This window comes from Trachemys scripta, chromosome 14 (assembly GCF_013100865.1).
Source record: "Trachemys scripta elegans isolate TJP31775 chromosome 14, CAS_Tse_1.0, whole genome shotgun sequence".
NCBI classification, from domain to species: Eukaryota; Metazoa; Chordata; order Testudines; family Emydidae; genus Trachemys; species Trachemys scripta.
This window is the reverse complement of record NC_048311.1, coordinates 37,361,527-37,388,331: the sequence shown is the minus strand read 5'-3', so window position 1 is coordinate 37,388,331 and position 26,805 is coordinate 37,361,527. Positions and strand designations below refer to the sequence as shown.

The following is a 26,805-nucleotide window of genomic DNA, read 5'->3' as shown; positions in this document are numbered from 1 at the left end:
TCTCCCTCCTGGACGTCCTGCTCACCAGCATGGTCATCCCCATGGTGAGCAATCAGGAGACTAGTTCCTTCCCTAGCTACAATGGCCAGGCCTACTTCCACTTCCTGATGGACTGCATGGAGCTCTTCCTCTTTGATGTCATGTCCTTAAACTTCTATATGGCCATCTGATACCTGCTGCAATACGTCACCATCGTAAGCAATTGTATCTGCCTCTGGCTGGTGGCTGCCTCATGGCGAGGGGTAACATTTGCAAAAGCACTTATGTGACAAGGTTCCATTTTCAAAAATGCTTTAGTCACTCAGGCCAGATTTTTAAAGGTATTTAGGTGCGTTGTGAGATTTTCAAAAACATCTTATCACTTAACACCCATTGATTTCTATAGGTATTAAGCATCTAGGTTCTTTAGGTAATCCTCCATAGGCACCTAAATACCTTTCAAAATATGCCCGTATTATATTTATAAGTGCCAAAGTCACTTTTGAAAATAAGACTTAGGTACCTAAATAACTTGGTGGAGGATGATAATTTTACCCAATGGCAGTAAATGGAGGAGAATCTGTGTGCGTGTAAGTATGAGTGTGTGTTTCTCTGTTTATATGAGAAGAAGAGGGAGAATGTATAGCGAGACAATGTATAGCTAGGTCTACACTGGGAAAGTTTTGCTGATATAGCAATACAAACAAACTCTCCTAATGTAAAGGTACTAGTAGTTTTGCTGGTATTGCTTACACTGGTTCTCTGAGAGAAACAAGCCACACCACAGAAGCATTTTTAAGCTGGTTTAACCATGTTTACACTAGGGGTTTTACCAGTATAGAATTTTGCAAAAAAAAAAAAAATCACACTTCCAAGCTGACATTGCTATAATGGTGAAAGTTTGTAGTGTAGATCTGGCTTATGTGTTTCTTTTTGTGAGATTACATTATAAGTGCAATGTACTGAGACATTACTTTCAGTGTGTGTTTGCCAGTCACGTACACTGCTCACATGTGTGTTGTTGTCAGTGTACATTATTGTGAGTGTATACCTGAATTGAAATCAATGTGCATGTGAGTTTTTTATTCCTGTGTGTGCCCTTGAGAACATACAAGATGTGAATGTACAATATCATGTGTTTATTACTGAAAAATATTGTGTAACTTTTGTGTGTGTTGTCAGTGCTTCTTCTGGAGTGCAAGAGTGCATTATTGGTGTGTTTGTGAACATACAAGATTGTGTGTTTGTTAGTGAAAAATGGTGTCTGTGTGTTTATCCTAATAAATGTGGCATCTTCGTCTTTCCCCCTGAAATGATCCTGTGTAGTTTTGTCTGCAGAACACTGAGACTACCTCTGAGCCCGTTTTCCCTGCCAGCTTGGGACTTCGGTACCCTGTCTTGTTGAGCCAGACATGCTAGTCTGCTAAATACACAGACCCAGGTCTGAACCACATCCCCCAAAAGCTGCAGGCTTAACTGAAAACAGCTTAAGAAGTGCTCCTGTCTCCAATACCCAGATACCCAGTTCCCAATGAGGTCCAAACTGCAAATAAATCCATTTTACCTTGTATAAAGCTTATACAGGATAAACCCATAAACTGTTTGCCCTCTATAACACTGATAGAGAGCTATGCACAGCTGTTTGCTCCCCCAGGTATTAATGCTTGCTCTGGGTTAATTAACAAGCCAAAAGTGATTTTATTAAATCTAAAAAGTAGGATTTAAGTGGTTCTAAGTAATAACAGAGCAAAGTGAATTACCACGCAAAATAAAACAAAAACATGCAAGCCTAATACAGTAGGAAACTAAATGCAGGTAAATCTCACCCTCAGAGATGTTCCAATAAGCTTCTTTAACAGACTAGACTTCTTCCTAGTCTGGGTCCAGCAATCACTCACACCCTTGTAGTTACTGTCCTTTGTTCCAGTTTCTTTCAGACATCTCTTTGGGGGTAGAGAGGTTCTTTTAAGCCATTTGAAGACAAAATGGAGGAGGGGTGGGGGTTTCCAGGGCCTTATATAGTCTTTCACTGTGTAAAATCCCCTCATCAAGATGGAGTTTTGCAGTCAGCTGGAGAAGTCACATGTCTATGAATGATTCAGCTTTTTGCAGGCCAATGCCATTGTTTACATGTTAGTTTGAATGTTCCCAGGAAAGCTTAGATGTGGATCGGCATCTCCCAAAATCCATTGCTAGTTAAATACTCCCAATTACTTGAATAACCCCTTCATGCTATGTTAACCAAATCTGCCTTATGTGCTTCCTACAGCAACCATTTTAAATATGAGCATTGGCTCTATGCTTGTAACTTCAGATATAAAAATGATACATCCCTACAAATAGGATGAGTACATTCAGTAGATCATAACCTTTGCAAAGATATGTTACATGGCATATCTAGCATAAAACATATTCCAGTTATGTCATATTTACACTCATAAGCATATTTCTATAAAGCATTATGGGGTGCAATGTCACACCCATGTCTCCAGCTTCAGCCCCACGGCGGGTGCTGGGTATCAGGGCTTCAGTCCCCCTGTGGTTCCAGCTTCAGCCCTGTGGAGGGTACCAGAGATCAGGGTTGCTCCCGCTACCCACACTGGGATCTCCTCCTCTGTCATTTCTGCCAGGGGCTCTTCCTCCTTATGGCCTCTCTCCCCTCCCCCTCTCATTACATCCTCACCCTCTCCCTGGAATCTTCCTTTTGTGACCTGGGCTCTTCTCTTCCTCCTGCTACAGCCCCTTCCCCACCCCACCTCACCCCACCCTTGGCCACAGCAGCCACCCCTGACATTGCACCCATACCCCTCTGTGCCTGCACCCCCTACAGCTCATAGCCTGCTCACCACCTCCTCTGCCCCTCTCCACTCTCCCAGCTCACAGGCCTGGTGCTGGGGATTAAGAAGGAGAGCACAGAGATATCTTTGTGGAAGATTATAATGTAGAGATGCTCCCTCCTAAGGGACAGGATTAGGACTATAGGGATTTAGATATATGCCCTGGAAGGTGGGATTGAGAACACAGGGTAGCTGTGCACAGCTGATCACCACAGAAGCTCTCTAGTTTGTTTTATAAAGTTTTATTCCTGCCTCAATCGCTGGTTTGTTGCTTAATGAACCCCCAAGATCATGACAGGAGGAAGTGGGGGGGGGGGGACATGCAGGTGATGCCCTTTGTACCATCCCCATGGGATGGCCTGGGGGCTGGTGAGCTCTGGGAGGGGACAGTCTGTGCCACGGGGGTCACTGTCAGGGACAGAGATTCCCTCCGGCCTCAGCTGGGACCGGGCAGATTATCAGGGGAGCCGCATTTTCACCCTCGGCATTGAGATAAGGATTGAAATAAGGGCGGAGCATCCTGGAGAAGGTGTCGGTGAAAGTGAAGAGAGGGGACCTGTCAGTCACATTGTAAAATGAGACCTCGCCCGCCTCATAGTCCAGGAAAATCCCCACCCTGCTGGGCCTGACGCTCACAGGGAGGGGGGTCGAGGGAGAGGTGAGGGCCTCGTATTCCCCATCCCTCAGCCACATAGCCCAGTATCCATCCTCAGGTGATATATCATTCTCCCCCTTCCTGCTGACAGAATCCCTACAAACCCCGAGAATCCAGTCAGGCTTGTCTCCCACCTCCACCTCCCAGTAACGCCGCCCGCCTGTGAACCCCTCAGCGCCCAGAACTTCAGGGTGAGTGTCAAATCTCTCAGGGTTGTCGGGAAGAGCCTGTTCTTCGTCTCCATGTCTCACACGTTTCCAATCCTCAGACAGGACGAGGTAGGGATTTGCCGTGTCTGGATCCAGAGTAACATCCACTGGGGAGAGAGTCACAGAGGCAGTGCCGGGGGCAGGGGTTAGTTACTCAGACTAATGGAAATTAAACAACAATTAATCGGGACACAGATTAATCTTTGATTAAACAGTCACCCAAAATTGGACATGAAGGCAAAATAACTCCCTAAGGGAGAGTGGTATGTCCATTGCTTGGGGCAGAGGGCTGTAAGGAGGGGGGGACACACACCAGCTGGACAGGGATGGAGGAGTGAGGTGGGGGTAGAGGAGGGGGCAGGTATTAAGGACGAAGGGCATGGGAGAGGTCCAGGCACCAGGTGGGCGGAGAGGAGAGGTGCAGGCACCAGCAAGAAGAAGGGGATGAGTGGAGAAGGTGTCAGAGAGGGGTGAGATGAGGGTTAGAAGCCAGAGTGGGGGTGAGGGGAGATGCAGGCCCCAGGGAATCTCTGTTGTTTTGGGGCTGTGTGTGGTGGGTTTGTTGCTAAGGGCAGGTCGGTGTTGTCCCCACACACACTGGCCTGGAAGCCCTGCCCTAGGGGGCACAGCTGGGACTCTCCATACTGGCTGTCCCCACAGGAAACACCTTGCAGCCAGGCAAACCCCACAACCAGCCCCTCTCCCAGGGCATGAGCAGTGTGTCTGGGTGCTGCACGCTGGGTTGGGGGCAAGGCTGGGTGACGGGGAATTTAACTGGACACTGCAGGGAACAGAGACCATCTGTAGCAATCTGGCCAGGGTAGCAGTCTCAGATCACACCTGCACATCAAGTCTGCATGGGGGTTTGAACAGGGGCAGCTATATCGATACAAGAAAACCCTGTGGAGACAACCTGAGGACTTGTCTACAATAGAAATGTTACATCACTCGTGTGACTGTGAACTTAAACTGGCACCTACCTTCTATCCAGATTCAATGATTGCAAAGCACGTCAGCTGTGGACGGACTAAAGCGGAGGCATTGCTCAAAAATGTGCTGTCACCACTCTCAACAGAATTTTTAAAAGACCTCAGCAAGCCAGATGGTCCCTATTTCTCAGTTGCCACAGATGCGTGTCTGATTGCATGTGTTAGATGCATCTGTGTTCCGTTCTGGAATGCCTTGCATAAGTCAAAATTTGCACAAATTGGAAATGTATTTCTGGCCATTACTCAAAAAAAAAAAAAAAAAAAAAAAAAACAACAAAAAAACTCCCCTCCTATTTCTAGCTTACAGAAGTTTGTCAGTAAACTCAGATTTGCGTAAGTCGGGTTTGCGTAACCCGGGGAGCATTTGTACAAGATCAACATCAGTTACCTGCAAATCCTCGAGCTCTTCTGAGTCCTGGAACAACCAGCAGAGAGAGAGAGGTGAGAATTCACACAGCAGAGTCACCCGGAGTGGGGGTCAGGTATGTACATGGACCCCTCCCCCAAAGCACCCAGCTCTGCACCGTCTCACAACAGACCAGGGTTCAACAGACTCCAACTTAGGGTGACCAGATGTCCTGATTTTATAGGGACAGTCCCGATTTTTGGGTCTTTTTCTTATATAGGCTCCTATTACCCCCCAACCCCTGTCCCAATTTTTCACATTTGCTGTCTGGTCACCCTACTCTGACTCCCCCTCATCTTTTCTGTACCACTTTCACCTGCTGGGTTTCTCTCCTGTGCAGATCCCGTCACACGTGCCCAGCCCAGGGGCTGCTCCATACAGGGGTACAGGCTCCCAGCAGCTGCTGTGCCCTGCCCTAGAACAGCAACCCAGGATTCTCACCTCTCTCTGCAGCCAGCCCCTCTGGAAGGAAAGAGAGAAAAACCCATCACTGGCATGGGTCAGTGTCACCAGGGCTAGAAGTCACAGCTCTGTCAGACGATGCAATAGGGACCACGGAGACTAAGGACAAGGAGCCAGCTTTTCATAGGTATTTCAGCACCTAAAGGTGCAGGGAGGCCCCTGGGATTTTCACAAGTGTCAGAACAGGTGAGGTGCCCAACTCCTATGGACGCTAATGGGAGTTAGGTGCCTAACCTGCTTTGGGGCTTCTGAAAATTCCACTGGGTGCCTGTTTAAGTGCCTAATGATTCAAATGCCTCCGAAAGTCTGGCCCAAGCTGCTCAAACACTAGGGCCCAGCTGCTCAGCTGGTGTCAATCAGGGAAGCTCCACTGGCATCCAGGGAGCTGAGAATCCAGCCCTGAGTCTGTGATAACATCTCTCACATCAACCAGCTACAACCGACCGTTATCAAGAAATCTCCCTTTGTCCCTCTGCCCCACGCAGGGTGCGAAGGGAGACTCTCACATTGCACAGCAGGAGGGAGCTGCTGCAGGGATAGTGACAGTGAGGGAGGCACTTTCACTCCAAGCTCAGAACACCTTCCCTGAGCTCAGAAATCCACCAACCCCTCCCCATGAGGAGTCACTGGGTTTCTCAGCGAATCCAGCTTTTCATGGGATTTTTGGGTTGCGTTTCTCTGAAGGGTGATGTGACTGGGTTTTACTGACCAGCACAAATACCCCTGGAAAGTGAACTCCCAGCTCCCTCGCTGTGCACCTCCCGCCAGAACAGAGACAGTCACAGCCCAGTGACGCGGCTCCACATTCAACCCCCCAACTCACACTGCAGAATTCCAGACCCGAATACCAGAATCGGAGCATCGAGCCGCAAATCAGAGTGAGCGAAATACACGACAATTGTGAACAACCAATACAACCGAGAGCATCAGTCCCTGCACTCAAATGATCAGGGACAGAGCAGGAAGCAGCACTGGTCACACAGGTCAGTGATGATGAATTATCTATTCAAATCTAAAATTTCCCATGGGACCTTGTTCTGTACAGCCAGGGGAGCTGGGACCCCATGGGCTCTCCCAGGATCTGGGTTCCTCTGGGCTGGGACACAGGAGTCTGAGTCTGGCTCTGATACATGGGGATATGAACACACAGGCACTGATAATAACCCAAACAGCAGGAGCTGTCACTTCCTGCAGTCCCCGCTTGCTTTGGGGGAGCCTCTCCTCTGGCCCCAATGCTATGAGACACAAACCACCAGCAGCGTCCCGTACCCAGGAATCCCGTCACAGCCTCCTGGAGATTGTTCTCTCGAGGGAAATCCCGGATTCTCTTTTCCAGCTCAGGGGACTTGGGTGCTGGATGCAGAGACGTCGCCTTCTCGCCCCTGCAGAGAAATGAGTGCATTCATTTCTCTCCCTCCTCGGCCCTAAGTTCCCGTCCCCCAGAGCCAGAAAGGGGAGCGAGCGGAAGCTGGGCCACAGACAGAACTAACAGGGCCCTGACGTCTGCGGCCCAGGGAATTTAGTGCCTGCACAATCTGCTGGGGCCTGTCTGGGGACTGTCGGCCTCTCTCCATCCAGAGAGAAAACACAGCCTGGGCAGCACCAGCCCCAGCTCCTCTCACACTTGGTCTGGCCCATGAGTCCTACCAGGACCTGGAGGGGCTGCTCCCAGGGCTGAGAGAGGGGCCCATTCTCCAGGCCCAGCCGCTCCTTAGCTTCTCCTCTCAGCCTCCAAGGGGCCTGGTCACTCCCCAGGGGATGGGGAGGCTTCTGAGATGTGGACACTGCCCCACTAGGGCCTGGGCTGGGACATTCGGCTCTTTCCCCAAAGGCCTCTAGGCCCCCCTCACACGGGACAGGCTTTGGGCCATGACAGAGCTGGGGCCAGGTCCCAGCTGGTCCCTTGTGTGACAGGCCTCAGCCGCATTAATGATCCCCTGAGACAGCCTGACCCCAGAGAGGGTTCTCCAGCAATCCCCTCCCCAGGATGGGTCACGCAGCCACAGCAGCAGCACTCCCAGGGAGATAGGGATGGACGGGGATGGATCCAGAGGGTAAGGCCATCCCATTGTCGGGGCGCTGGGGATAGGTTTGTAGCCTGGTCTTTGAGCCTCTTCCCAGCACAATGGGGTGTGAGGAGCAGACAGAGCCTGGACGTACCTGCTCATGGTGCTTCTGACACCCTAGAGAGGAACAAAAGGCAGAGCAGAGAGTCAGTGCCCATGGCCCAGCCTAGCCCCCTGCCCCAGACAGGTCACTCAGCTCTCCCAGCCCCAGCCCCACAGGCTGCTCCCCCAGGGGGGTGGAGGCAGTAAAGGGCTGTGCTAGGGGGAGCAGAGCCCCTTTCACACCAGCTGCTCTGCAGGGACTGAGCCTCAGGGCTGGAAGAGCCTTTCTCCAGCCTCACCCTGCCTCCCTGACCGCCCAAACTCCTGTCTCTGTGCAGCCCTGGGGCCCCTGGCCCTGCAGACGCCCCAGACCGCGCTCTCTGCATTGAGTTACCCTGTAAGCCCCCAGTGGCTGCTCTGGGCACGTCTGACACAGTCTCACCTGCAGCAATTCCAGCACCGGCTGCTGACACTTCCCCTCCAGTTCCGTGATCAAGGTGCTGAGCTGGGAAATCTCCTTGCACAGGCGGGTGGCGTTTTCTTCCCTCCTCCTCCCAATCTCCTCATCCAGCTCTCCCAGCCGGGCCAGCAGGAGGCGCTCTTGTTCAGCCAGGATCTGGTGCAGCCGCTCACACTCGGACACCACCAGCTGCCTCTCCACTTCCGTCTGCCTCTGGGGTGCACAGAGAGACAGAGGGAAACGGGGAGAGCAGGGGATCATGGGAAATGGCACAAGGCTTTGTCCGGGCTGCACAGAGCATTTCATTTGATACCTTTACCAGTAGAACTGTGTCTGCACTAGGGCTTTTCCCAGGGTAAAAATGTCACCAAAAACCATCCCCCCCCAATGTCCCCCCAGTCCCCATTTCTGTACCAGCAACTGATTTAAGTGTAGACCAGGACTTGGCAAATGATGCTGCCCAAACCAGCCAATGGCATCGCTGGAAACGTCTGACACTCAAACCCTGATCAGCACAAATCTCCCCCTGCTTCACCCTGATCCCTGCCACATCTGTGCATGTTCAGCAGTTTTACTGGCTTCTCCCTCTACCCCCAGTGCTAGAGAGACAGAGACAGAGGCTGCTCCCAACTACCCTGGTGTGAACCCATTGACTTCTCTGGGAATTAACACCCGGGTCACAGAGGTGTCTGCCCCTAACCCCACTGTAAGTTAAGTGGGGTCACTCCTGATTTACACCAGGTACCTGAGAGCAAAGGCTGCCCCACATTGTTAAAATGACCCTGAACTGTCTCCTGGCATTGACCCTGGAAATCCTTTAACCTTCTGAATGTCCCAGACACCAACCAGCGCAGAGACCCCCCTGCTGCTGTCGCTGATGCCCCTGTGCAAACCAGCTGGGCAGAGCAGGGCACCTACCAGGAGCCTCTCACTCTCCCTGTCCCAGTCGGATTTCAGTCCCAGGAGCTCTTCTCTCTCCTCCCGCAAATGCTGCAGGCAGCTCAGGATTTCCTCCTGCCAACACAGACAATGGCTCTGGGGGCTGGTTTGGGTTCATTGGTTTGTGCCCAGCGCTAATATCGTCACTGAGCAGAGTGAGGCTGTGAGAGCAGGTCCCCCTTCTCCAGCCCTCTGAAAACATGACCCCAGCTTCAAGGAGACTCCCCGGGCAGAGCTGCTGGGCCTAGCCCGGCCCAGTCCTTCCCCAGCACCATTGACTCCAGGAACGTGGCTGTGTCCCATGATCAGGCATTTCCCGGACTCTAAAACAGGGCTGGTCAGACACACGCAGGGGGATCTGTAGCTGCAGAGAAGCTGCCCCAGTAACTCCCAGCCATGGGAATAGCTATTCCCTACCCTGTACTCCTGGGCAGCCTCCTCGATGGGAACCACCGTGTGAGCTCTGTGAGCCCGGGATCGGTCACACACCACACAGATGGGGGTTTGATCCTCCTCACAGAAGAGTTTCAGAGCCTCCTGGTGCCTCTCACACACTCACTGCCCCTCAGGCTCCGCCACCGCCTGGAGCCGCAGGCGTTTCACTAACTCCACCACGTTCCCCAGCTGCCTGTTGGGCCGCAGGTTTCTCTGCTGGGCGGTTTCTCTGCACTGGGGGCAGGAGAAGTTTGGCTCCGACTCCCCCCAGCACTGGCTGATGCAGGCCTGGCAGAAGTTGTGCCCACAGTCAATAGTCACTGGGTCTGTGAAATACTCCAGGCAGACGGAGCAAGTCACTTCGTCCTGGAAGCTCCCGGCCAGGTCCCCGGCAGCCATGGTTACTCTGCAGGCGGGAAACAGCCGCTGCAGTTCAGTTTCTCTTTCCAGAGCTCAGAAACCTGTTTGGCTGGAGCCGGGGCGTTTCCCTTCCTGCTGTTCCCAGCAGGCCCTGAGCTGAGCTGCAGTGAGTCACCCCCAGTGCACGGCCCAGGAGTCAGGGGAGACAGAGCCAGGTCTAGCGAAGGGTTAACACCAGCTCTTCCCACAGACAATCTGCGCAGAGTCTGGGGCTGGCTTGGGGGGCCTGGTACTTCCAGCCACAGAAAGTCCCTGTCCCAGTATGGGCTGCAGTTAGGGTGACTAGATGTCCCGATTTTATAGGGACAGTCCCGATATTTGGGGATTTTTCTTATATAGGCTCCTATTACCCCCCCACCCCCATCCCGATTTTTCACACTTGCTGTCTGGTCACTTTAGCTGCAGCTGAGGCTGGGATCAGGGGAAGGTGACGAGCCGTTGTGGCTGGTGCTTGGAGAAAGGGAGACTGTGAAGCAGGGAGAATAAATAACAGGAAGAAGAAACCCTGCAGCTCCTGGGTCTTACAAGACGCTGCTGCCTCCATTGTGATCTGGGATCATGGGCTGAGCAGCTGCTGCTCCCTGATGAGGTCTGTGCTGGGCAGAGACCTTCATTAACCCCCCCTCCCCCAGTGCACAGCTAAGGGAGGACTTATACCAATGGCTGAAACTAGTCCCCATGGGCAGCCCTGGGCTCTGCCGACACGACCGCCTGAGCTGGAGACTCCAGAGCTGGGAATGGTCAGGAAAATGACTCTGCACAAGCCAGGTTTACACTACAAAGTTAAGTTGAGGTAAATTGCCTCGTGTGGAGCTGTGTATATGTGTGTCTGCACTGCAATCTGTCTGGGGCTGACGCACGCACCCTGCCAGGGCGATTCAGTAAAGCCGCCTCCCTGACTGGCACAGAGCTGGGGTTGATCTACGTAGGTCAGCACAGTGCGAGTGTAGACACTGCATGACCCGTGTGAACCCCAACAATCCCCCAGTCCCTGCAATAGTTACCGCTCTGCTCACAAATGTAAACTCCCCTGTGCAGGGGTCACAGAGGCCAAAAGCTAGGTTCCCCCTGAAGCCGTCCCCCCATGTTTTTGAAATTTCCTTTCCTGGCTATATCTCCTCACTATATGTTCCATTCTATGCATCCGATGAAGAGTGTTTTAGCCCTCGAAAGCTTATGCGCAAATAAATTTGTTAGTCTCTAAGGTGCCACAAATACTCCTGTTCTTTTTGCGGATACAGACTAACATGGCTGCTACTCTGAAACCTTTCCTGGCTGCCCACCTTGGCCAGCGAACCTAGTTCACCTCTGTTGTTTGCATCCAACCGACTGAGACGTGATCACGACAGTGGGGGCCAGGTCAGATCTGAGTGAGTGACATTTTGGCCTGGTACGTGGGGCTGTAGCGCCACTCACTCAAATTTGGCCTGGCCACCCTCATTCATGCTGATGGAAGGGCAGCAGGGCCCAACCTGAGTCGTGCTGCAACCCGTGTGCCAGGTCACAATAGCCAGAGTGTGGAGCAGGGCCCAGCCCCATGGGACAGGAGCTGCCACTGCAGGGTGAGTGTGGGGCAAGCTCGTTTTGCAACCCTCCAGGCCTCCCTCCCCCAGCGACAGGACCCGTTCCCAGCCCCTGCACGGATACAATGAAATAACAGGAAATTCCCCCCACCCCACACAAAAAACTTCATAAAATTATAACAATAAAGAGAATGTCCCAGGCTCTAGCTGTAAGTATTGGGAATTCCAAGATGTGTCAGTGTTGATTGTTAACTGTTTTCAGGGATACGTTTGGCTGGGGCAGGAAGTGGGGGAACAGCACCTTTGAGAGGCCCTGGCTTAGCCAGTTGGAGCTGGTTGTTAGGGAATGCAGAGGCTCCTGTCAGGCCATACTGATCAGTCAGCGCTCAGACACTGAATGGAGCAGCGCTCCGCCAGCCTCCCTGGCTCCCAGGGGCATCTACACAGCAGCTGGGATGTGTGATTCCCAGCACGGGCAGACGTACATGCGCTAGCTCTGCTCCAGCAGCTCACGAAGAGCAGCAGTGCGGCAGCGGCTCAGGCTAGTGCCCACGTCCAGTCCCGCTGGACCACCACGGTCCCTGTGCAGGTGGTTAGCCTGAGCTGCCACAGCCACATTGCTATTTTTAGGCAATAGCTGGAGCAGAGCTAACATGTGTATGTCTACCGGAGCTGGGAATGACACCTCCCAGCTGTCTACCTGTGAGGAGAGAGGCAGGCACTAGGGATGGGAAGGGGGGCAAGAGAAGGGGCTGGTGCCAGGGGGCAGAGAGAGATGAGGATGGGAGAAGCAGGGGGCTAAGGGGGGGTGAGGAGAGGAGCTAGTCCTCAGGGGATTGCGGATGGTGGAAGGGGTGAGTGCCAGAGGGTAGAAGGGGGCCAAGGAAGGGATGGGTACTGGGGGACAAGGGGAAGGGAGAGCAGCAGGGAATCATAGGGGTGTCAGGGAAGGGGCAGGAACCGGTGGAGAAAGGTGGACAAGAGGAGGGATGGGCACTAGGGGCAGAGAGGGCAAGGAGAGGGGCAGGCGATAGACAGAGGAGGGTGGAGGGGAGGTAGGTGGGTAGAGGGGGATGATGGGAGGAGTGGGTGGCAAGGGTCAGAGGAGGGCAGAGGGGAGGGGCAGGGTCCAGAGGGCAAATGTGTGTGAGAAGAGGGGTGGGTGCCAGGGGGCTGAGATGGGTGAGAGGAGCAGTGGGTGACAGGGGATGGAGTGGGCTGAGGGAGAAAGGCCAGTGCTTGGGGCACAGAGGGAGTGAGGGGAGGGGCAGGCATCATGGGAGCAGAGGAACAAGGGGAGGAGTGGACAGTAGAGGGCTAGAGAAGGGGTGAGGGAAGCGGTGGGCACAAGTGGAGCACAGGGGTGATGAGGTGAGGGGCAGGCACAAGGGCAGAGGTGGGGGAGGGGCAAATGCCGGGATGGGTGCCAGGAGGGGTTAAGGGGGTGTGGCTAGGCCAGGGGAACAAGGAAGTGTCACAGAGTCCCAGGGTCTGGTCTGTGCCCAGTCAGTAACCAGTCCCCTGGGAGTGACCCCTTTCATGTGCACAGCCCCAAGCACTCCCCAGCTCCACAGGGGCAGGCCTCTGGCCTCCAAGACAAGGCCATTGGCACCAGCGACCCCGTCTCTCTCCGTGGCTCCCTGCAGTGAATCCAGCCCAGCCAGGCTCCTGCGGGAGGTTTGTACTGTGCCCCGTCAGGGCGCAATACTCCCAGGGAGTATTCCCAGAGACACAGGCAACCTTTGCAAACAAGGGAACCATTGATTAGTCACTTGGCTACAGGATCCCATAGTCCTTAGGTCAGCCCAGACAGGCAGAAGTCACCCCAAAGTCCATGTGGCCAATGCCAGTGTCCTAGTGGGCCAGACAAGCTGTGATGGACTCTGTCCTTTGCCCTGTCTCTCTCCTGCTCTCCCCTTTTGTCTCTCTCCTCTGGGCTCCAGAGTCCCTTCCAGCCACCAGCTCTTCTCCCCACCTCAGACCTCTCCAGACCTTTGTTCTGGAGCTGGGGAATGTTGCTCAGCTTCCTGCTGAAAGGTGGGGAATTCTCTCTCTCTCTCTGGGTCATTGGCTGCCAGGTGTCAATGTCTTGGCAATTGGATTCCCCATTGATATGGGGTTGGCCTCAGCCACTCCATTTCCAATGGCCCATTCACAATCAGACAGACCAGTGTTTCTCAACCTTTTACATACCAGGGACCACTTGCTGCCTTCCTAAACTGTGCCAGGGAGACCTCAGGGACCAGCGCCGGTCCACGTCTAATTGTTGAGAAACACTGATATCCATGTCTCTCAGCCTGCCCTGAGCGCAAACCTCCTTTGTCACCCACTGGTAACAGTGCAGAACACAGGGGAAACTGAGGCACACACAAAGGTCATAAAAATATTTCAGAAAATTCCCACTTTGACACACCCAGCTACAGAATCTTATCGTTCTTAGGTCAGCACAGCGAGGCAGAATTTAAGCTATAGTCCAGCCTGGTCAAACCAGCCCATGGATGGGCCAGCCAAGCTGTGATGGACTCCATCTCTGGCTCTCTCTCTTTGTCTCCCCCAGTCTGGGCTCCTGCCTGTGTCCCTCCAAAAAGCCTCCATTCTCTTGTTCTCCAGCTCAGTTCCCAAGTCCCCCCACTGGGGTTTCCTGTGTTGATTATTCAGTCCTTGGGAGCATCTCTTCATCTTGCTGGATCTTCTGTTGATTTGGGCTGGTTTCAGCCAGTTCTTTAATGATCCTCTGCCTTCCCCCCAGAGAGCCAGATAACACACACACCCCTCCTGGCTCCTGCTCTGATCCAGGAGCAGCGCTAACCCTTTCACATCCTCTGGGTAGCAATGCAGCTTATGGGGGAAACTGAGGCACCCACAGGGTCATAAAAATATTGCAGAAAAATCCCATTTTGTCATAGGGGTTGGGGAGAAGGGTGGGCATCATATGGCTGAGATGGGTGAGGGGAGGAGTGGGTGACAGGGGAGGTGAGAGGGGTGAGGAGAGTTACATGTTCCAGGGGGTAGCGAGTGTGAGGGGAGGAGATGGACAGCAGGTGGATAGATGAGGGGTAAGGGGAGGGAAGAGGGGAGTGAGGGGATGGGTGGGTGCCAAGGTGTTAGATGGAGGGACAGAGATGGGAGAAGTGATGGCTGGGCACTGGGTGGCAAAGGGAAGTGAGCAGGTGCCAGAGGAGAGAAAAGGACACTGGGAGCGGTAGTCTCCAGGTGGACAGAAGGGGATGAGGAAAGGGGCGGGTGCTAGGCTGGCATAGGGGTGAGGGGAGGGGCAGGCTCCAGTGGCTGATTGGGGTAAGACAGATGGGCACCAGTGAGGCAGAAGTTGGGGAGGAGACAGGTGGGCACCAGGGGGCAGAGAGGATTGAGGAGAGGTGCAGGAGCTATAGAGGGCAGAGGGTGAGGGAAGGGGCAGGCATCAGGAGGCAAAGAGGGGTGAGGGGAGGGGCACATGAGTGTCTTCACTAGATGCTTTATAGCTGCTGTAGCACTTTTAGTGGAAACTAGCTCTAAAAGTAGGTCGGTGCCATCCCCACACACACTGGGGGTGGAGCCCTGCCCCAGGGGGAGCAGCTGGGACTCTCCATGCTGGCCGGCCCCATGGGCACCACCTTCCAGCCAGGCAAAACCCCACAGCCAGCCCCTCCCGTCGCCGGGCCCAGCCCCTCCCCAAGGGCATGGGCAGTGTGTCTGGACTGGGTTCTCGTGATTTTGTCATGAGTCTGAGTCTCAGGAGAATGATAGTTTTCCTTAAAGCCCCAGCTCCTGGAGTCTAGTGGAGATGTGATGATTTCAGCCTTCCTTCTTAAAGAAAAAGTACATTTCTAGCCCTCCTGGCTGTGGAGAAAGCTTCAAAATGTGACCCCAGTGCACCCTAAAGGCTCAAAAAGCAGAAGGCAAATAAAAAGAATCTAAAATCTATTATTTTACATCATCTCATGATTTTAGGGGAGCCTGACTCATGTTTTATAAACATTTGGGGTTGGCAATACTGGGGAGGTCCATGGGGGGGTGCGCAGGGTGGGTGCTGGGAACTGTAACTGGGTATTGGGGGGGACGGGGGCTGTTGCTGATGAGGCCGGGGCAGTGGGGAGGGCAGGGGTGGGGGGTGGGGTGAGAGGTGGGTGCTGGCACAGGGCAGAACCTCAGTTATTTGATCTAACTGTGCATTTGCAGACTGTCCAATGTTGGGGTTTGTTTTGAAAGTGTCGCCTTAACTTAGAATCTCCAGGCTTTTGAACCTTGGTGGTTTTTGAGAAAACTACAGAATTCCTTTAGTACTGGGAGTTTTCCCTGCAGTGATACCTCTCCCCCATGCAACCTTTAGCTCCAGTTTAACAAAAGTGCTCCCCTCCCCCCAATCTAGGAATTTCCTCAGGTCTTTGATAATGGGGGGTGGGGTGGGTGAGCGTTTCATTCTGTAGCAGGAATTTTTGCAGGGGTTTAATCTCCAGATCAGTCCCAGATGGGTTTAAAATGTCTCCACTGGACTCTGCCCTGGTCCCTTCAGGCCCTGCTGAAATAGCAGCTCAGCCTGGCCCAAGACTCTGGGTCAGGGGTAGGTAACCCATGGCACGTGCGCCAAACGTGGCACGGGAGCTGATTTTCAGTGGCACTCACACTGCCTGGGTCCTGGCCACCAGTCCGGGGGGCTCTGCATTTTAATTTAATTTTAAATGAAGCTTCTTAAACATTTTAAAAACCGTATTTACTTTACATACAACAATAGTTTAGTTATATATTATAGACTTATAGAAAGAGACCTTCTTAAAATGTATGACTGGTACGCGAAACCTTAAATTCGAGTGAATAAATGAAGACTCGGCACAGCACGTCTGAAAGGTTGCCGACCCCTGTCCTGGGTGATTGTGCTCCATAGTGGGAGGTGGGTGAGCTAGTATCTGCAGCAGCTGAAGGGTTAAAGAAACCATCTCTAGTGTGTGGGGAGCTGCAGCCCCCGGCACTTCCGCAGGGAGGGGGTTTGTGAGAAGAGGGGAAGTGCCCCAGCAGCAGAGAACAGCACAGCAAGAGCTAGGACTGGCAGAGTCTCTTTCCATAAAGAATTAACTTATGGGCTCAAAGTTTCAGAACTGGAAGATGGAGCTTCATGCCCTGAAAATGGGAGCTCAGCTCTGCACCTGCTTCTGCCCTGGAGACTGCAGAATGTGCCTGCGAAGGGCCTCGCTGCACTGGCTGGTTGTGGGCATAGACACCCCCTCCCAATGGGCCCCATCCTGCATCCCTGGTTCATGTGAGCCGTATCATTGGTACCCTGATGTCAATGGAGCTCCTACAATGAGTGAGGGCAGAGGGGTCAGGCCCTTAGTGTTGATATAAAATTATTCTACTTAACTGCCAGGGGGCAAATTTGCCATGTACACATGGGAAACATGCACCGTCAGCTTTATCTTAACTCAGGAAGTTCCTTCGAGAGGAAATGTAGCCCAACTCCAAACCTGGAGACAATGGACCTTTCTGTGCCTGCGTCTTGTAGATAACTAACTGCTTGGTTTGCAAAATAACTCAAGGGGAAAGCAAGTAGATGAACAATAAGGGGTCATAAGAGAGGCAGATAAATGTAGCATGCTTATTATGTATGGTAATGATAGCAAATTTTGGCCAATCATAGAGCGATAGATTATCATAGTCAACTGCATATAACGCTTTGGTGTAAGTGTTTTCTTTGTTCTTGCTGACTTATGAGCTCGAACCCAATTGCAATTGAAATAAACGGATCGCCCCTCATAGACTCATAGACTTTAAGGTCAGAAGGGACCATTATGATCATCTAGTCTGACCTCCCGCATGATGCAGGCCACAAAAGCTGACCCACCCACTCCTGGAATAATTCTCTCCCTTGACTCAGCTGTTGAAGTCCCCAAATCATGATTTAAAGACTTCAAGTCGCAGAGAATCCTCCAGCAAGCGACCCCTGCCCCATACCCCATGCTGTGGAGGAAGGCGAAAAACCTCCAGAGTCTCTGCCAATCTACCCTGGAGGAAAATTCCTTCCCGACCCCAAATATGGCGATCAGCTGAACCCTGAGCATGCGGGCAAGATTCTCCAGCCAGACCCTCTGGAAAAAGTTCTCTGTAGTAACTTTTAATATCCCATCATTGACCATTGTTACTAATTACCAGCGATGGCACGTTATTGACCTATTGACTAAGCTCCTTGCTTGATTAGCTGTGTCCGTCTCTCCTTATTCCTCAACTGGAACGGACAGGAATTTCTATGACAGTGTGAATGTGTGTGTGTGTGTGGGGGGGTGTTGTGGTAGCTGTGCATGCAAATGCCTGTGCACTTCTGCATGTGCATTTCCAGCGCACTCAGATGGGCCTCTACCCTTTGAAACACCAACCTAGATGTTCCCCCTCATAACCATTAGCCCTTGTGCCTGGCATCTACCTGGACAATAAACTGTCACCACATTGATGCTCTGGACACATTTAACTATTTGAATAATGCTGAATATGGGGCCCGGGAGCTACCGCTGATCTCCAAGCATGGGTCAGTTCCCCAGGACAGTCACACCCCACTGGCTCTAGGTTGTCTTAGCAAACAGGAATCTTGCAAATGCTCAATGCTCCCCACTGCCACAGTAATGCTTGTTATTTACAATGTTGATAACGTAGCTTTTGGCAAGCATTGGCCACTGTCGGTAGACAGGATACTGGGCTAGATGGACCATTGGTCTGACCCGGTACGGCCTTTCTTATGTTCTTAAGTAAGTTTTTACTGTTTAAAATATAAAAGTTATTTTCAGTGTCATTGGAATATCCCCTACATCATCACGAGGATTTGAACGTTGGTCTTTCATGACTACAGCACAGCTCTTCACCATTTGAACTAAAGAACTAGCTGCAACAGCTGGCGTCAGCAGTGGGCTGTTTGCATTTACACACCATCCACTAGAAACCGAGGGTTACGTATGCATAATACAGACAGCTTGGTCAAGCACATAGATGGGGCACATTCTTTCTGAAAGGTAGTGAGGCTGAGACATGGATCTATCCTATTAGAGCAGGGATGGGCAAACTTTTTGGCCCAAGGGCCACATCTGGGTATGGAAATTGTATGGCAGGCCATGAATGCTCACAAAATTGGGGGTTGGGGTGCAGGAAGTCTCCGGCTGGGGGTGCAGGCTCTGGAGTGGAGCTGGGGATGAGGGGTGCAGGAGGGCTCCAGGCTGGGACTGCGGCGTTCAGATGGTGGGAGGGGAATCAGGGCCGGGACAGGGGGTTGGGGCATGGGAGGGCCAGGGGGAAGGTTCCGGGCGGCGCTTACCTCAAGCAGCTCCCAGAAACTGTGGCATGTCCTCCCTCCGGTTCCTGGCCAATGGGAGCTGCGGTGGCGGCACTTGGGGTGGGGGCAGCAGGTTTACTTCAGGATTACTAGTAGCCAGGGCTCCCCTCCCCCACAGCATCAGTAAGTGAATCCAGCTGGTCCACACGCTGGACTGAGGGAGTCAAACACTTTTCAAGTCTTCCTTCTTCCCCAGGTGACCGGTTACTCTGCCAGCAGGAGAGATGAGTCTAGTATTTATGGTTGCTTGGCTCCTACCCCAATGCACTGTCCATTTGGCCAAAGTGTATTGAGGAGGAGGATGTGCCTCCATTCTGTCTGTGTCCCAGTGGGACTGTGGGGTGTGCAGGGGAACACTGTCCAGTGCAGCGGGGACGCTGGGTGACTTTTCTCAGCAAGCCTCTAACAAGCTCTAGAGAGCATAACAAATGAGGATACTCAGAGGCTGCTCACTCAGTCTGTTTGCACTCCCAGTCCCTCTTCTCTGTTCCTTCTCTGCTTTTCTATTACTCCTGAATGGTACACTGAATCCTCAACTCTCGGCAAGTTAGGGGAAGGCTCCAGTACCTGGTGGACTGGAAAGTCTACAGTCCAGACGTGTGGTCTTGGGACCAATAAAGAACATCCATAGCCAGGATCTATTGCGAGAGCTCCATGGGAAGTACCCCAAGAAACTGGACCATGAGGCCCCTATGAGTTGCCATCGGGGCGGGTCTACTGTCAGGAATCAGGGCCTGCCAGTCGCTGGGCAACCTAACCAGTTCAGCTGGCCTGTAGTAAGCTGCCTGATTGGCTACATTGCCTGATTTGCTTGGAAGAGTCAGCAGACCAGCTCTTAAGTCCACCAGCAACAGTGGTTCAGTGGCAGCTCAAACTCTTATCCCATGGCTGGGCTGTGACAGCTCCTGCACTGGCTTGTTCCCAGTCTTGTTCCTGCCTTGTTCTCATCCTGCTCCTAACTTGGCCGAAAACTTGCCCCTCTCTTGCCTCATTCCAAGTAACCTGGTTCTGACCCTCGGCTCCGATTCCTGACCTCTGACATCAGCTCTAACCCCTGGGTCTGGCATCAAACCTCTGACTCCTGTTCTGACCCTGGGCTCTGACTACTGGCTAATGACTCTAATGCTCTGACCATTAGTCATGATCACCCATGTCCTGGTCACAGACACTGAGGTGTTTAATGCCTATTTTGGTTCAGTCTTCACTAAAATTGTGTCCAGATACTCAACACAATTAATATTAACAGCAAGGGGAAGGAATGCCAGCCAAACTAGGGAAAGAACAGGTTAAAATATATTTAGATAAGTTAGAAGTATTGGAGTTGTCAGATCCTGATGAAATTCACCCTAGGGCACATAAAGCTATTCCACAGAGCACCTCTTCCCATTCTGGTGCTGTGGCTTGTGGGAAGGGGAGGGGGTTCAGGGCATTCTGGGTCCTGTCCCAACGCCCCGTGATGCATCAGTTCGCATCCCAGCAATCCCTGTGCTTCCCTCCACATTTGGCGCCATCTTCCAATGTTTTTTGTGCCGCGCGCTCTGTCTTCCCTTTCGGTCTGGGGGAATGGAGCCGAACTGCTGAGGAGTATGCTGACGAATCTCGCCAGCACGTCACGTTTGGCAGTTGAGTTATTCCTTAGGAGCCAAAGTGACAGTGAGGGCTCCGATTATGATATCGACTTGAGTGACGCATCCGACACAAGTTTGCTGTGGCATTCATGGACATGCTCACCACCGTGGAACACTACTTTTGGACTCGGGAAACAAGCACTGAGTGGTGGGATCACATCGTCATGCAAGTCCAGGATGATGAGCAGTGGCTGCAGAACTTTCGGATGAGAAAAGCCACACTCATGGGACTGTGTGAGGAGCTCGCCCCCCACCACGCGGCGCAAGAACATGAGAAGGAGAGCTGCCCTGACAGTGGAGAAGCGGGTGGCTATTGCAATCTGGAAGTTCGCAACTCCAGACAGCTACCGGTCGGTCGCTAACCAGTTTGGAGTGGGAAAGTCGACTGTTGGAATCGTGTTGATGCAAGTTTGCAGAGCCATTAATCACATCCTGCTCAGAAGAACCGTGACTCTGGGTAATGTGCATGACCTTGTGGCTGGCTTTGCACAAATGGGTTTCTCTAATTGCGGAGGGGGCGATAGATGGGATGCATATTCCAATTCTGGCACCAGCCCACCTAGACTCCGAGTACGTTAATCAGAAGGGGTATTTCTCAATGGTTCTCCAGGCGCTTGTGGATCACCATGGGTGTTTCATTTACATTAACACAGGCTGGCCTGGAAAGGTTCATGACGCGTGCATCTTTTGGAACACTGGCCTGTTCAGGAAGCTGCAAGTGGGGAACTGTACAATCACAGATTGGCGTATGTCCTGTCTGGAGTGCTGTGTAATGAGTGCTGCACTTCAGGATGGCTATACTGCATGGTGATGGGGATTGAGTACAGTGGGTAAGGGTCATAGTTTTCAGGGCTGGGTGGTGAATCTACGGGTGTACGGGAACCCAGAAGGGGAGAGGCAACTCTAGATTTAGTCCTGAGTGGAGCGCAGGAGCTGGTCCAAGAGGTAACTATAACAGGACCGCTTGGAAATAGTGACCATCATATAATAACATTTAACATCCCTGTGGTGGGAAGAACATCTCAACAGCCCAACACTGTGGCATTTAATTTCAAAAAGGGGAACTATGCAAAAATGAGGGGTTTAGTTAAACAGAAATTAAAAGGTACAGTGACTAAAGTGAAATCCCTGCAAGCTGCATGGGCGCTTTTTAAAGACACCATAATAGAGGCCCAACTTAAATGTATACCCCAAACTAAGAAACACAGTAAAAGAACTAAAAAAGAGCCACCGTGGCTTAACAACCACGTAAAAGAAGCAGTGAGAGACCAAAAGGCTTCCTTTAAAAAGTGGAAGTCAAATCCTAGTGAGGTAAATAGAAAGGAGCATAAACATTGCTAAATTAAGTGTAAAAATGTAATAAGAAAAGCCAAAGAGGAGTTTGAAGAACGGCTAGCCCAAAACTCCAAAAGTAATAACAAAATGTTTTTTAAGTATATCAGAAGCAGGAAGCCTGCTAAACAACCAGTGGGGCCCCTGGACGATCGAAATACAAAAGGAGCACTTAAAGACGATAAAGTCATTGTGGAGAAACTAAATGGATTCTTTGCTTCAGTCTTCACGGCTAAGGATGTTAGGGAGATTCCCAAACCTGAGCCGGCTTTTGTAGGTGACAAATCTGAGGAACTGTCACAGATTGAAGTGTCACTAGAGGAGGTTTTGGAATTAATTGATAAACTTAACATTAACAAGTCACCGGGACCAGATGGCATTCACCCAAGAGTTCTGAAAGAACTCAAATGTGAAATTGCGGAACTATTAACTAGGGTTTGTAACCTGTCCTTTAAATTGGCTTCTGTACCCAACGACTGGAAGATAGCTAATGTAACGCCAATATTTAAAAAGGGCTGTAGAGGTGATCCTGGCAATTACAGACCGGTAAGTCTAACATCGGTACCGGGCAAATTAGTCAAAACAATAGTAAAGAATATAATTGTCAGACACATAGAAGAACATAAATTGTTGGGCAAAAGTCAACATGGTTTCTGTAAAGGGAAATCGTGTCTTACTAATCTATTAGAGTTCTTTGAAGGGGTCCACAAACATGTGGACAAGGGGGATCCAGTGGACATAGTGTACTTAGATTTCCAGAAAGCCTTTAACAAGGTCCCTCACCAAAGGCTCTTACGTAAATTAAGTTGTCACAGGATAAAAGGGAAGGTCCTTTCATGGACTGAGAACTGGTTAAAAGACAGGGAACAAAGGGTAGGAATTAATGGTAAATACTCAGAATGGAGAGGGGTAATTAGTGGTGTTCCCCAAGGGTCAGTCCTAGGACCAATCCTATTCAACTTATTCATAAATGATCTGGAGAAAGGGGTAAAAAGTGAGGTGGCAAAGTTTGCAGATGATACTAAACTGCTCAAGATAGTTAAGACCAAAGCAGACTGTGAAGAACTTCAAAAAGATCTCACAAAACTAAGTGATTGGGCAACAAAATGGCAAATGAAATTTAATGTGGATAAATGTAAAGTAATGCACATTGGAGAAAATAACCCCAACTATACATACAATATGATGGGGGCTAATTTAGCTACAACAAATCAGGAAAAAGATCTTGGAGTCATCGTGGATAGTTCTCTGAAAATGTCCACGCAGTGTGCAGAAGTGGTCAAAAAAGCAAACAGGATGTTAGGAATCATTAAAAAGGGTATAGAGAATAAGACGGAGAATATATTATTGCCCTTATATAAATCGATGGTACGCCCACAACTTGAATACTGCATACAGATGTGGTCTCCTCATCTCAAAAAAGATATACTGGCACTAGAAAAGGTTCAGAGAAGGGCAACTTAAATTATTAGGGGTTTGGAAAGGGTCCCATTGTTCACACCAGACAGAGCAATAATTCCCCCATACTTAAGGGCAAGCACAGTCTACACAATAGCAGAATTTGCCTGTCCCAAAGCGAGCGCACATAACTCCTGGGGGCAGGAACAGCAACTTGTGTGGTCCCGTGGTGTTCGGGCTCCAGCAAATTCAGGGCCCCGGCTCCACCAGTGTTCGGGGCTGGGTCTTGTCCCCAGCCCTGTCTGCTGCCCCTACATGCGTCCCCCGAGCGTCCCTGCCTGCCCTGGGCAGTGGGTGGCTGCCCCCTGCAGCTCTGCGGTGCACTCCCTCTCCAGGTGCTGCTGCAGCTGGCTACAAGGGAGCGGCGCTGGGGGCAGTCTGAGGCGGCTGCTGTGCCTGTGAAGGGAGGAGGGGAGGAGGCACATGGCAGCCTCCCCCCACCCAACCCTCCTGGCAGGGGACTCCGAGTCAGGTCCGATGGGGGCAGGACAGGGCTTATCCTGGCTGGACCCCCTGAGCAGCAGCCTGGGGGGCCAGGGAGGACCCCCCCTTCCCTGGAACTCACTGCTGCCAGTGGGCAGAGGGCTGGGGGGAGTCCTCCTCTCCGGCCCCCGGCCCCAGCCCAGAGCCTGCACCCAGCACCCAAACTCCCTCCCAGAGCCTGAGGCGGGGGGGCTTGGACCCGTTCTGGGCACCACCAAAAATTATACAAACCTGCCGCCACTCGCCGGGGGGGAGCGGGGGTCTATGAGTCCCAGAGCTGCTGCCCTCCCTGACCCCCCCGCTCTGCCCCCCTGAGCGCCTGCAGGAGCTGAGCCAGCTACAGCCCGGCGGTGCCTGAGTCCCAGTCAGTCCGTTCTGATCCCCTCCCCCCCATTGACCAGCTGTTGCTTCCAGCCCCGGTTCCCACTCAGTCACTCCGGATTTCAGCTCCTCTCCCCCTCCCGCATCCCTCCTTCCTCAGTCTGCTCCACTTATGGCAGGGCAGCGGGGGGGGGGGGCTGAGAACTGGCTGCTGCTTTTTGCTGCTTTATTTCCCAGCCGGACCGAGCTGTGGCGGGCGGTGCTGGGCGGGGGAGTTACTGAACCCAGCGATCCCCGGGGAGCAGGGACAGCAGCGGGGGGGGGGGCATTGACACCCCTACACTGGCTCCCCGGCAAACTGCCCCTACCAGGCCCATTCCCCCAGCTCCGGGCCCTGCGGGGGGGCTGGTACTTCACAGGAATTTGCTCCGCCCCCAACCAGCCCGGGACACGGACCGGTACTTTCACTTCCCCTACTTCTGTACTTTCAGTTTGAAGCGCGTGTCAGGCCCAGGCGGGGGGCTCGGCCCCGCCACTTCAGCTACAAATGGCACAACAATAACGATGCCGGGTCGGGTCTCAAACCCTCTGGCGGCATGACCCCGTGTGCGGCACTGGGGCTGCAGCCTCGGTGACAGGTTTCAGAGTAGCAGCCCTGTTAGTCTGTATCTGCAAAAAGAAGAACAGGAGTACTTGTGGCACCTTAGAGACTAACAAATGTATTAGAGCATAAGCTTTCGTGAAGAAGTGGGCTGTAGTCCACGAAAGCTTATGCTCTAATAAATTTGTTAGTCTCTAAGGTGCCACAAGTACTCCTGTTCTTCTTTTAGCCTCGGTGAGTGACCTGGGGACCAGGGCCGGATTTGGGGGCTCGTAACCGAGGTGACTTCCTGGGGTGCCGGGCTGGGGGGTGCCGGGCTGGGGGGCGCCGGGCTGGGGGGCTGTGTTTGTTGTTAGTGATAAAAAAAAATCAAATGTTTGATGTAAAATGTTTCAGGTTTTCCTTGTGTGGCTCATTCGTGTAGTGTAGGACACCGCCGTCTGTAGGAATTTGCTACTTAGGGGGTGCACTTAGTATGCTCAAACAAACTGACCATGCTCAGTAACATCTGCTGAAGCCACTGCCCTTCACCCTGCCCTTACTAGGCATAAGATTCTGCTGAGTGCTTTGTACAGGGGTTAGAAGGGGCAAAGGGGGCGAATCGGAGGAGGGGATGGCCAGGGTCTGAGCAGGGGGCGAAAATTGACTGGTCAGGGGAGTCAAGCAGCTGGAAGCAGGGTTAGGATAGGGGCTGAAGGGCAAAATCAGGGATGGGGGGAAGGAGCCAGATTTAAGCCCAGGGGTGAGGCGCTGCCAGAGGGTGACAGAAGGTAAAACCCCAGCACAGGCAGGGGCAGAGGGTGGGTGGAGCAGAGGGGATTTTTTTATTTCCCCTCTCACAGACCAAACCTCTCAGGATAGGCTTTCCAGGGCTGGGTTCTTAAAGGCACAGGCATCCAAATGCATAATCATTGCAGCTCCTCTTTCAAGTAACCTACTGAATAAAGGTTACTGCAGCAGGAGACTTTATTCAGTGAGACCGGGCCCTCCCTACACCCCCCCTCCCGGAGGGGGGGCTGAACATCCCCCTAAATTTCCCAAACACCCCTCCAGTGGTCAACTAGTTACGACAGTGTTGCCAATTTTGTCATTGGTGGGAAATTTCAATTGAAATTGAAGCATTAATACACACTTCAAAAGCATATACAGTGTATGATAAAATACTTGTACCTGAGAAGTATAATAGCTTAGAAAACTACGAACAAAGACTGGCTTCCTCACACAGCTGTTGTTTTTTCTGACAATGTCGGCACATTCGTTTCGTCAATGTCGGCCAGCTTTATAATTTCAAATTTATGATTTGTAAGCAAGGTCTGAATGAGCTCTCCCCTGACAGCTAGTGATGAGTCAGGGCTTCAGGACCAGACTGTATTTACATGAACTCACCTACTCTGCCTAGGTTTCCAGCAGACAGAGCTGTGTTGCCCAAGTGATCAATTTTGGCTGGTGTTGGGAGTTTCTGTACTAAACATTTTTATTATATTATAATTAATTTTTACATAAGAACGGCCATATTGGATCAGACCAATGGTCCATCTAGCCCAGTACTCTGTCTTCCAACAATGGCCAATGCCAGGTGCTTCAAAAGGAATTAACAGAAAAGGGCAATTATTGAGAGATCCATCCCCTGTCATCCACTCCCAGCTTCAGGCAAACAGAGGCTCTCAGAGCATGGGGTGTTGCATCTCTGCCCATCCTGGCTAATAGCCATCGATGGACAATATCCTCCCTGAACTTATCTAGTTCTTTTTTGAATCCTGTTCTAGTTTTGGCCTTTACAACAGCCCTTGGCAAAAAGTTCCACAGGTTGACTGTGGGCTGGTCTACACTAGGGGGGCAGGAATCGATCCAAGATACGCAACTTCAGCTACGCAAATAGTGTAGCTGAAGTTGAAGTATCTTGGATCGAATTACCTGGGGTCCAGACAGCGCGGGATCGACGGCCGCGGCTCCCCCGTCGACTGCGCTACCGCCGCTCGCTCTGGTGGAGTTCCGGAGTCGACGGTGAGCGCGTTCGGGGATCGATATATCGTGTCTTAACAAGATGCGATATATCGATCCCGGATAAATCGATTGCTAGCCGCCAATATGGCAGGTAGTGAAGACGTACCCTGTGTGTTGTGTGAAGAAGTACTTCCTTTTCTTTGTTTTAAACCTGCTGCCTATTACTGTCATTGGGTGACCCCTAGTTCTTGTGTTATGTGAGGGAGCTTTTCACTTTCTCCACACCAGTCAAGTGTTTTATAGACCT

At 52.0% G+C, this 26,805-nt stretch overlaps 2 protein-coding genes across 3 annotated transcripts in view; both read left to right on the top strand.

The window, feature by feature from the left end:
* Positions 1–26,805, top strand: part of LOC117886933 (butyrophilin subfamily 1 member A1-like) — a 194,493-nt gene that overhangs the window by 99,331 nt on the left and 68,357 nt on the right. The window lies entirely within an intron of this gene.
* LOC117887004 (myelin-oligodendrocyte glycoprotein-like) overlaps positions 24,375–26,805 on the top strand; it is a 32,058-nt gene continuing 29,627 nt past the window's right edge. The window contains exon 1 of one of the 2 annotated variants that reach the window (XM_034789237.1): positions 24,375–24,584. The gene's annotated coding sequence lies outside the window, so the exon portion shown is untranslated. The remainder of the gene's footprint in view (positions 24,585–26,805) is intronic. The other variant, XM_034789238.1, reaches the window with a different exon arrangement.